Here is a 12,108-nt window from a genome sequence, read left to right as displayed (position 1 = left end):
TGTATTTCCCTTCACTTTGGCATGGGAGGAGCTCCATCAGTCAGAGTCCTGAGCCAGGTCACAGCGAAGCAGCAGAGAAGCAGATGTGAGCTACAGGGGCCAGTGTTGTGTTTTCTTACAGCAAATGGGTCACTCCTGGGGGAAACAAGGGGATAGAAGAATGTTAGTTTTTCCTCATGGGCTCCATGCTGGTGAACTCTGTTCATCATGGACTCATCAGTGCTGAAAAGAGATGACATTTACCAGTAACTTGCTGGGTGGCACACACTGGTGAAACCCTCAGACTGGGAAGAAAGGATCATACCTGGATCCTTCTTCAATTATGAAGAGCTGCTCTGTGTTCTAGCATGAAGAAAGTCAGCTCTGCTTGGAGAGGCAGAAATGAGGAGGGTTGCTAATGCATGCCTACTATATAACATTTTGTGACAAGTGACACTGGTGGTAACTGGAGCACTTGCTTGGGTATGAAATAGGGTGAAATTTAAGGAGAAGTGGGATTTGGAAGGTCTGGTCTTCCAGGAATAGCAGGTGTGGATTCTGTTGTCAACACTGTAGGAACCCCCTTTGCAGGGAACTTTGTATGAGTTGGACACGTCTGTTCTGCCTTCTGTACTAAACTTAAAAGAATTCACAATTTTGTTTGTACAGTTTATTCAAAACTATCCAACTATCCATCTCCCCCTTACAGAGTTCCCAAGGGTGGAGATAACCCTGCCTAAAACAGGCAGCGTGAAACTTCTTATCACTGTTATACTCAAGCTTTCATGCAAAAAGTGAACCACATGTCTTGGAGGGGAGGAGTGGACATGTGTTTCTGTATTTCCACTGATGAACGTGGCTGTTTATGATTTGGTGCAGCAATTCAGCCCAACTCTTTCAGGACAGGGGATTTACAAATATTTTCTGTATTTCACATTTCTGAAATGTGGGATCCTCTATGGAGTCTCTTGTTGCTTAATGCATTTCCACAATGCTCTGCGTTCAGAGAGGGCAGCTATCTTGCCAGGGTCAGTGGGCCCATCCTAACCCAGGACTCTAGGGCTGGGCAGCCTGTCCTGAAGCAACATCTCCAGATGTTTGGAAACATCTGGGGTCCTTGGTGCCAGAGCTTGAGAACAAGGCAGCCCTTTGTAGATCTCAAAAGTAAACCCAGCTCCCCTTTCATTGCTCATAGCAGACACCTGATTAGAAATCAAGCAGTTTGGAAATATTTGGAGAAGCTGGGATAGGACTTAGAAAAGTCAGCCTGCCCTGGTCCTTCTCTTCTGAGTCCCATTCAGTTGAAAACCTGCTCTTGAGTGCTCTGCTGCAGCCCTGTAACACACAGGCCATCTGACAACAGTGACCACTTAGAGGTGCAGTGTGCTGTCCTGACACACTCGATTTCAGCTGAGCCCCACTCTGCTGGCTTGGCAGGAGGCTTGCTTCAACACCTGCCTTATTTTCCTTTTGCAAACTAACTCTTTAGTGGAATAATTACTGTACAAACTCCAAAGCCCAGTAAGCTGCTCTGCGTTCCAGTTCCACAGGAAGTAAATTCTGAGCTTGCCAAGTCTGCTCACTCCTCTGCGGCTGCTCGGCATCCCGGATCCCTGAGCCTGTCAGCAGGGGTTACGTAACAGGCACACGCCGGGGCTGTGGCTTTTTATACAGAAAACCAGAAATGAATGAGTGTGATGTGGCAGGAAGCAGCTTGTATGAAAGGCCCAAATGGAGATTGAGAGATGACAGTAATATGTTTTCAATACTAAGTTGAAGCAATGAAATACTCACTTGAGCAGCAACTCTAAAGTCCCTGAAGCTGGTTTTAAAAGGTAAAAATGAAGTAAACCTCAAAAATTGCATGGTCAATTTATTTGACAGCATGAGCTTAAATTACCCTAACAGCTGGTTTAAAAACTGCTCTCTTAAGAGAGAGACAGAAGTATTAAGGCAGCTGCCTTTCTTTTTGGAAACACGACAATAAAGGCAATAGGATTACAACAGTAACAGCCTCTTGCAAGGAGATGAGCAGTTAAGATTTGAACCACTATCTTGGGACCCTGAGTGCAGCCACCGGCCCTGGGGCTGTGTTTCAGCTCAAGCTTTGTCAGTATGTTTGTCTCCAGCCCTGGTCCTACCTCCTGGATGCATCTTGGACCTGCACTGTGGTCTTGCTTCCACCTTCACCTCCTTTTGCTACTGCCTGGACCCTCTGCATAAACCCTGGACCTAATTTATGTCCACTTCAGGGACTGCTGATGTGCTGGCACCCAGCTCCACCTGTCCTGGTCACACATGGCAAGACTGGTTTGTGTGTGAGGGCCCTGTCTGCACTGGGCCACCTCAGCCTCTGGCTCACAGCCCTTCATGGAGCAGCCCTGCTCATGCTGCTCTTTACTGGCCTTCAGTGGCCCTTCCTTGCTGCTGGATTGAAGCTGATGCTCGTGCCAGAGGCACTGGACATGTCCCAGGGTGGGACACCCCAGCCTCAGCAGTGTGGTGCTGAAAGGGTGAGACACACCAACTCCACAGAACTGTTGGGCTGAACTGCCTTGCACATCACCAAACTGCTACAGAAGCTGATGGAAATTAACTTCATCATGTGCCATTTATGCTTCTCAAGGGGTAACAAAACTTCTCAAGGTGTCTGTCATGTAGTCAGACTAAGCCAATTGACAGCATGTTTCCTGACCTCTCTTTTCAGATCATATATTTTTCCTGTGTATTGAGGGCATTGATTGCTTCTTGGGATGAGCTCAGGCTTTTGTTCAACAAATTTCCTGTTGCTGTGGGGACCAGAGCAAGGGCAACAGTTTCTTTAGTGTTACAGTGTGTTACCAGGCTTTGGGGTTCTTGCTGCAAGTTTGAACCTTGCTGATGTTTGTTGAAAATTATTTTATGTGGTGATATTTGGAGACCTTCAGGGTTGTAATGCAGATATGTTAGACTTGAACAAACAGAACTCTTAAGCAAAATACTCTGTTTACTCCAAGAAGAAGAGAGATTATACAAGGAGGAAGCTTTTGGGTTTGCCTGACCTGAATCAGGATCTGCAGCTCCAACAGCACAGCAGTGGCTGAGCTTCACCTGTTTGGAAATGATTGGAAATGGAAATGCTATGTAAAAGCAAACCTATGTTTTGAAAGGAATATATAGTAAAATCTTTCTAAAATATCAGCAAATATTTTCAGGTGATTTTTGGTCCTTTCAAAATAGTAACTAGAATTTAGAGGGAGGAGTGGAAATATTGTGCCTGTTCTGTAAAATTAGAATCAAAATAGAGAAAAGATGGAAGGGAATTGGTGATAATTAATTTACCAGGATGCTCCCACTCTCATTCAGTGTGCTCCAATAAAAAGTAAATGTAAATCCAGATTATGTCTGAGCACATGAAGAAATGAGCAGTTCCTGTGTATTTCAGAGAAGAATGAACTTCTCATTGCTGTGGTTCCCAGTGGTTCCTCAGTTTACCAGAGATGGTCATTGTCAGTACATTCTTTAAACATGAGCTAAACTAGTTTTTGTTTTGAAGTTACGTACTTCTATCATCATCAACACCCTAAGCAAGACACTTTGTAAACTTTTTTCATATTACAGTTTCATAATGATAAAACCAGACTAAAATACATTATATATAAAATTTAGAAGATCATAAGGTACTGCCAGTATCTTTTGGGGGTAAATTCTCTGGTTCCTCTGAAAGGATTGCTAACCTGATACTGCAGAATTCTGGTGCCTCAAGCAGTGCCTCATCTGAGCAATCACTTTAAAAGTATAGCTCTCTAGGGATGAGAAGAACTGTCTTACCTCTACCATTGTTTATTATTATGAAAGCTAATGGAAAAATCAGATTTGGAAAAGATATTATGCAGATTCTCTGCTACTAGAAATCCAGCAATTTTAGAAAAAAAATTTATTCCTTTTTGCTATGGGTATTCTGTTTCTTTCCTTGTGCTTCACTGTGTCCTCTCTTTGTGAAGAGGCAGTGGAATTTGTTTGAAAATCCAAGCAGGGCCTTGGTCATTTTTACCAACCTGACTGGGCAGGTACAGCCAGCACTTACATAGGCTATTGATCATTTTTAGATCTGGTTTTAAAATCATTGTAGAGTGTTTAATAGAAGGAATTTCATAAACAGTGTAAATTTCTTTTATACATTTATATTTATGTTTATATTTTTTAAAAAACTATAAATGAAAATATTTTCTAGTACACTTACGTGCTCTGTATTGCATTAGTTCATATTCCAATGGTTCCAATTGCTTGCACTTGCATGTGTGCATTTATCCCCATGAGGGATGATCTTTTTCTGTGCAGCTGAAGTTTTTGGGGAATTAGTATGTTTCAGCAAACTTAACCGGCTTAAATATGAAGAATGTGCACTTTATCACTGCAAATTTCACATGTGAAGGGAGTAAATATATTTAACCTTTAAGAGAAATGCTTAGGCTTTCTCCCATAGATTCCTCTTAAATGGATCATTTAACTTGCTTCTTCATCGTATGATTCAGAAACTAGAAAGGACTAGAAAATACTTTTTTTTAAAATTGTGACAAGACTTGAGCATTTTCTGGCCCTCTTATGTCTCCCTCCCAAATGATATGTGCATCTGCAGCACTTTTTTTTTGAAAAGACAACTCTAAGGAAGAGGTATTTTCAGCGTAGCTTGATTAGCAAGTCAGTTGCTGTGTGTCTGGAGCACCAGGGAAGGATCTGTGTGCCAGTTTGCCTTTGTAGTCAATAATCTTTTGCAGGAATACACTCATGTATTCACAGACTGCTTCTGTACCTCTGGCATGGACCAGCACATCTTGCAATCTGTTTCACAACCACCCTTGACTCCTGTATACGTTGCTTGCCAACTGTAAATAATGGACTGAGTTTTACAGTAATGCATCATGAGCATGCTCTTGGTATATGTCCTAATTCTGGAAAAAGTTGTGTTACCCAGGCCTCAGTATGGACTGTATTTCTGTACTAAATCTGAGCATGTGCTGGTGCCTTCAGCAGGCTGCTGCAAACCTGTCTTTAAAGCTTTCCTGCAAGTCAGACTATTCTGAAACTTGGCATGCAGCATTTGGAGTGGGTGCAGTTCTTTTTGTTCAATCCAGGTCTGTCTCCTGCTCTCTTTTTATAGCCCAGGTTCCCTAGGGCAGAGGGAAGTACCTAATTGCAAATCTGTCCTGCCAAGTGCTTGGCAGCTGGAGCTTCCCCCCACAGTGGAGTCTATCTCTGAACTAGATAATGTCCATTTGGAAGAACCTGACATTTTAGGCTAGAAAAGGGCAAAGAGTTTTGAAGAATAACTTAGAGATTAAACTCAACTAACACACTTATTTATAGACATTGTGGATAAGACAATTTTAAACATGTGATTGGTTGAAAAGAATGTCTTGTAACAAAATCTGTATTTTTTCCTTTCTCTTGCATTTTTTTGTCTTTGGCCACTATTGCTTTATTGCATTTTAGGATATTTGGGTGAATGATAATGTTATGAAATGTTATTACTTTATTAATGTTATTATATCATAACATTTTTATGATAATGTTACGTTATTTTGTACTTGTGTATCACACAAATATATCTATATCTAATTTTCAAGAAATTTATGAGCTTTATTTGAATCAACTAGATAGCTAGAGTTTGAAAAGTACTTTTATGGCTTTGTGTATGTTACAGAAATCTGGCACCTGGGTCTGTGCTTGCAAAGTGTGCATACCAAGGAGCACATATCAGCAGAGCAGAGGCACAGCAGAATGAAGGGTTGGGGTTGCTGTGAGTCAGTTCTGTAAACCAGCAATCCTGCAGAGTCAGCACAGGCCCCACCAGCAGAAACCTAAACATCTGGTTAACTTTAGGCTTGTGCTTAAGCTTCTTTGACATGAGCTGCTAAGGGGGGGTGGGTTTGCTTTTAATCTCTGTTCCAAGAGCTTTCCTTTGCAAGGTTACACTTAGGAAGCACTTTTCCAGCAGGATGGAATTTGTTCCCTAGCTTCAGCCTGCCTTCACATGGTGGGGCAAGGCAAAGGCATACAAGTTCCCAGGTTTCTCCCTTCCTTTTCTCTCTCTCCATATGTGAGCTCTGCAGAGGGGGGGAGCCAGCCTAAGAGAGAGCTGTGGCTTGTTCATGTAAATATCCCAGGTGGAGCATCAAGGGATGCAGAGGTGCTGGGTGCACACCTGCCTCAGTGTACAAATAGCCTACAAAAAGCGTAGGGCTGAGATTTCCCTTTTGGCTGGGTGGTGTGTTCAGTAATACCTCAGTGTGTGGGCTGAGGCACAAACCAGTGTTTGTGCAATTATCTGAGGGACTCTGGCTGTAAACACTTGCAGTGGGCTTATTCCTTTACTCCCCCAGGCTATGAAAACAAATTGCTCTTCCTTTTGGATTGAATTCCATTCCCATTTCATTTTATTGCTGCTCTTCCTCTGTTTCTCTCTCATGTATTTTCCTCTGTTTGCCTCTCAAGATTTTCTGTATTCATATTAATTATTACCTGCAATAGTTTGTATACATATATTCTATATTTGTATACATATTCTATTCTATTTGTATACATATATTCTATATATTACTTTATAATCAAGTTCTGAATTAAATTCAGTTTAGTTCTAATGATAGCATAGTCAAAGAGAACTCTACAAGAACAACCATGGCTGAAAAAGCTCGGGGGAAATTGCATTCTTGCCATGACACCGATGTTCTATATGAAAAGCTGCCAGAAAAATGGCACTAGTCTGTCAAAGCTTTTCAGCTGTGCTCTGTTCTCCCAGACAGTGGAAAATGTTGCTTTGATCCACCCAAATAAAGGAACTCAGCTTTGGAGGCCTCTTCTGACTCTTTGGTCAGAAGTGGGTTTGGACCAGTGAGTTCAGTAAAGTTCTTCAAGATCCCTGCAGTGCTTAGGTCTGATACCCTTAATTACACATTATAAACTTGACAAACTCATTTCTGGGAAGAAGAATGTAGAAGTCAAAGGAAGAGAGTGGGAGGCAAACACCTTTTACTTCTACAAATACTTAACTCTGAACTGAGGCAAATAAGGCTTGACAACAAATGCTGTTTCTGTTAACTGACCAACAGGATGATCTCCCTCCATCCAAGTGGGAGGATGTTAATGACTCGTTACAGTTTGTTTGATGGGAATTGGAATTTATTGTGGTATCTGGTCACATCTATCTTTCAGTCCTTTGTCTGTTTTGATTAGGAAAAAATCCTGTGCTGCTGTATCCAGCTTCATTCCTCCTGATAAATAAGCTGCATATCTTTATAAACCATCAATTACCCTCTGTTTGTCAGTTTTATAAACTGGAAAAGATTAGTGGGAAGAGAAAAGGAGGGTTGCAGCTCATGTTGTGTGCAGGACTGGATGGTGTCAGGGAGGGAGCTGAGTGCTCCTGCTGAGCAGGGAAGGTGGGTGGGGGACACCCCACCAGGGCACCTCCCTGCTGCTCCTCCACACCTGCAGCTCCTGCCCAATCCCTGTGTGGCCAAGCATGAAGGAGCAGCCGTGCACAGCACTGCCCTGTTCTCCAGGGCTGGGGAGCCGATTGCTTGGACCAGGGCTGCTGGTGAAGGATAATGTCTTCTCCTGGGCTGAAAGGTGCCCTGGGAGAGCTGTGCTCTTTGTAAGCACCACCTTGAGAGCCTGCTGTGGGCAGAGCTCCTCCTGCATCCACAGCTCCCTTGCTCAGTCGTACGTGAGGATGCTTTTTTAACTGTGCCAGCTGCAGTGCTTTTGGGACCATTGGTTTCCCCTGCCACAAACACTGAAACTAGCAGAGGCAGGTGTATTTCTTGTGCTACCTGAATTTTACTTTTGATCTCTTATTCAATGTAGTCCTAGTTTTTACAGAAGCCTGCCTCATAACTTCCAGTAAATTCACAAGGAGCTTTTTGCACTGGAAGATAGAAAATAGACCTGCTGGGATTAATCCAGACTACATGCTCTTGGCTGAATCACACCAATGTATTTCTCCCCTGGATATTTTGAGACTTCTTTGAACATTTCAAATTAGCATTTCACTCAGGCTGATGCTAGTGATCAGGAATGAGTGACGTTAATATTTGAAAACTCTGTAGTAAATCTAATTTTCAGGTTTGCATGCCAAATCTTAGCATGTACTAAGGCACTTGAAGCTGACACATAGATCTTGTAGTTACAATTTAAATGTGGGGCCTTGTCTCCGCATTTCATGCTCTAATATACAAATGTTACAGGGTTAAAGGCAGTGTGTTGTAAGCAGGATGATATGGCTCTTTTGAATAATTAGTACCTGGAAGAACTAAACACCATGTCACAACCTGTGATTATGGTCTGTCACCGCATGAAAAACAACTGGGCTGGTAATTTTAATTTACCTCACATTTTACTGGGAGGCCGTGGGCAGAGTGATACATGTCTAGATTATGCTCTGATCTCCAGGGATCAGTTTGTATTCCTAAGGGCAGTGTGACAGCAGGAGCTCAGTAGTTCAGCTGAAGTGGCTCAGTAATGTCCTATCACACTCATTAGGTTCCAAAATGGCTACAAATAGTAGGCCTTGATTAATCAGTTTGATGCGCTCTATGAAAGTCGTAGGTGATGAAACTCCATGGAAATGTTTCAAGGAAAAGCCCAACATTAAGTCTCCATTTTAAGCCCTGAAATAAGGCCAGGGAATGCAGTTCTGGAGTACTGTTGGTCCAGTATTTTTGTATCCTTGTCCAAAGTAATTTACCACAGATTTTACAGTCCTCTTTTTGCTGTTGTGATAGAGGACTTACCACACGTATGTCACAATGCAGCAAATTAATACAAGCATTGATTTTTAGTGAACAAAAAGCTGAGCTAATGGGAGGTAATTAACAGACCTTCCTCCCCTCCCAGCACAGGCTGCCTCTAAGTGAATATTTCAGAATACTGTCAGTTTTACAAAGACAGCTGGGGTAAATACCTATAAATTCAAACTGCACACTGTTTTTTCATTAAGCAACTGCAATGAATGTGACTCAAGTTACAGAGTTCCAGAACTAGTTGTAAGCAGATCTGCAATGGAAAACATATGCCAGATTATGAAGGATCCCAGCAGGCAATAACTGCTTGGCTGTAAGCTGTGTGCAGGACAACTCTGTGTCCTGGTGAATTGTCAATAGTAAATACCACAGTTTAATCCATTAAATGCACTAAAAGAACAGAAAAGGGCCTTGATATAGCTGAGTTCAAGAAGCATTTGGACAACACTCCCAGGCCCACGGTGTGACTCTTGGGAGGGTCAGGAGTTGGAGTTGATGGTCCTGGTAGGTCCCTTGCAGCTCAGGATACTCTGATGCTGTGTTTTCCCTGCTGCAGTAAGTGAGCCATTGTAATCCCCTCACTTCTGGGATGTGGAAGGAGCCCCACAAGCAGCTAACACAGCCCATGAAAGTGGGTTGGCCTTCAGAAGGTGGAGTAACTTCTTCGAGTTTTGAAAGAAAGTTTGAAAAAAATTTATAGCTTAATATCAATCTGGTGAAGAAAAAAGATGTTGTTTATAGAACAAGAAAAAAGCTGGCTGTAGCATTTTGTGTCCTCTTGAGATCCACACTACTCAATCTCCCCTCAGTGCTTTCCTCCTGACAAGTGTATACTCACATAGTAGAAATTTCAGCAGTTCTCTTTGAAATTGGCATTCCCAGATCTGATAAGAGACTACAGACAAGAAAACTGAAATGCTACAGAGAAATTTAGCATTCTTATCTCTACCACCAAGTTCAAGTGGGAGGAGGGGGGACTTTGATAAGGAAACTGAGCTCTTTGGAACAAGTAAACAGACAGAAAAACAGGAGCAGGGCTCAAGAGGACTCCCAGGACACTTGGAAATAATTGGTACTTTTCACATAACACACAGTAACACTTAAAGCAGCAAAGAATGATTAAAGCCAAATGCCTTATAGCAATACAGAGTGCATCTGAGCGGAGTTTTTGGGGGGAGATGATGAGAAAAAACAGGAATGGGAAATACGAGAGAGGTTTTATCAAGGAGCTGCCTGCTGTTATACATGACCTATGGCATTCATTATATCAATCATTTAGCCTTTCCTCCCAAGATCTTGATTTTTATTTTTTTTTTAATGTCAGTTGTTGGGCTACATCCCTATCTCATCACATCAAGAAGTAAAACTAATTATGTATTATTTTTTACAATTACTTTGTTTATGCCATATAAAAGACATGGAGCAAATTAATACCTTACACAAAACACTTTTAGCACTAGAATTTTTGAAACAGAAGTTTAGGTCTTAGATTAAAATCCAACTCTTCTGAAAACTATGGAAGAACTTTATGCAAGAAACCAAATAACATGTAACAAAACCACTCTCTTCCCTGCCATATCCCCAGAGGAAGATGTGAGTCCTTCCATAAATGGAATAAACAATACTCTGGGGATACTCAGGAATGCATATAGTGGTTAGTTTTTAACATGATACAATAAACCATTGTATAGGGATAATTCTAGTAGTCAGTGGACATGAAAGTAGAAAGGGTTGAGTCATGGAGAGGCAGAATTGAGCACACAACAGGCATATTTAAAAACTCTTGGTTATCTACGTTATGCTGATGCAAAATATCCAATTTACTGGACCCTCAGCTCAGCAGTACCAGAATTTTTTTGTTACCAGGGTAACAAAACTCTATATGCTGGCCTTTGTAAGCCTATGATCAAAGGGACTATCCAGTTTCCACCCACTGTGTGCAGGCTGCCAATTTAAATATTTACTACCCCTTGAACTGGCCAGCCAGGAACGCAGCAGCAGAGAGGGGTATGAACCACATACGTACTGCCACTGACCTGGGACATGTTCTGTTTTCTGGATAAGCTACAAGAGAATTCTGAAGTGAACATGCTGTGGCTACATTAGTAGAATAATTTACTATGTGCTCTAAAAAAAATAAACATTAGAAACACCCAACCAAGAAACATTTACAATTGTGCTGCAGGAAGAGCATTGCTTCAGTAATGTCTCAAGAGAACTGTCCTTGCTATAAGCCTACCACTTGATCTGCATAGTTCCATTATAGATTTGGAATTCATAAAGCCATAAAGTACTAATTTCCTTTAAAATGCTGTTGTTCTATTAAGTGATTTGAAAGGTTAGTCATTTTCTCTATAGAGCCAAGATGTCTTTTAAATGTGGTGTAAAATTGAGCAAATGAGGAACTTGGGTTGTTGAGGTTTTGACTTCAGTTGCCTTGTGTGGTCTGCCTTCATGAGGCAGAAAAATTCAGGTGTCCCCTGCTAAATGCAAGCATTATTTATATCACCTCACTCAGAACATACCTTTTCATCACCAACAAATATATGAAGTAAGTTCTAAAGATTTTTTTTCTTTCTTTGTATTTTGCTCACTAGTAGAATGTAATGGCCAGAAAGGTGCTAGGAAAATAAATATAAATATGCATTTGTTACCCTTTTCAACTAGGATGAACATAATAAACATGTCACAGTTTCCTCACCTAGTCTGGCTTAGTACTGAGAATAAGCTAGTCTTCCCTATGCTAAATACACAGATGTATTTAGATTTGCTCCCAGCATCCTGTTCTCAGAATTCTAGGTATCAGTTTCTATTCATCTCTCCAAGCCCATGCAGCTTTTTGCTGCCATTTTTGGTTTCTGCCCAATTAGTTACTAGCCTTGTCATAGATGGTGTCCAGAACTTAACACTCACCCAGCTGTGACCTCACAACCAGTGAACATTTGTTGAAGCAATGTAATTTCTGTGCAGAATTTTTTCTAATTGCAGCTCTCATGGTACAAGATTCATGTTCAGTTTATAAATATCTCAAATCATGTATTTAAACTTTAAAGGAATCTTAGTACTTGGCTCTTACCTATGGTTTTTAGAGATTCTTAGAGACACAGCAGAGAGAAGCAGAAAATCTAGTGGCAACCACTGCTCAGCCCTAGTGTTTTCTTGCTCTTTTCCTTCATATTTTTCTTTCTTTTTTTTTTTGGTCCCTGTAAGAGCCCATTGCATTTAACGTTTTGCTTCTGGCTTTCTTCTGTAGAGTGTGGCAAAAATTACTTCCTTCGCATATGCTAGTTCAAGCGCACTTTTCTTTTTACTTCATCCTTCATCCTTCCACTTGAAACAAGAATTCTCC

Source organism: Molothrus aeneus, chromosome 9 (assembly GCF_037042795.1).
Source record: "Molothrus aeneus isolate 106 chromosome 9, BPBGC_Maene_1.0, whole genome shotgun sequence".
Lineage (NCBI taxonomy): Eukaryota > Metazoa > Chordata > Aves > Passeriformes > Icteridae > Molothrus > Molothrus aeneus.
The sequence above is the reverse complement of the archived record's forward strand: the minus strand, read 5'-3'. Positions refer to the sequence as shown.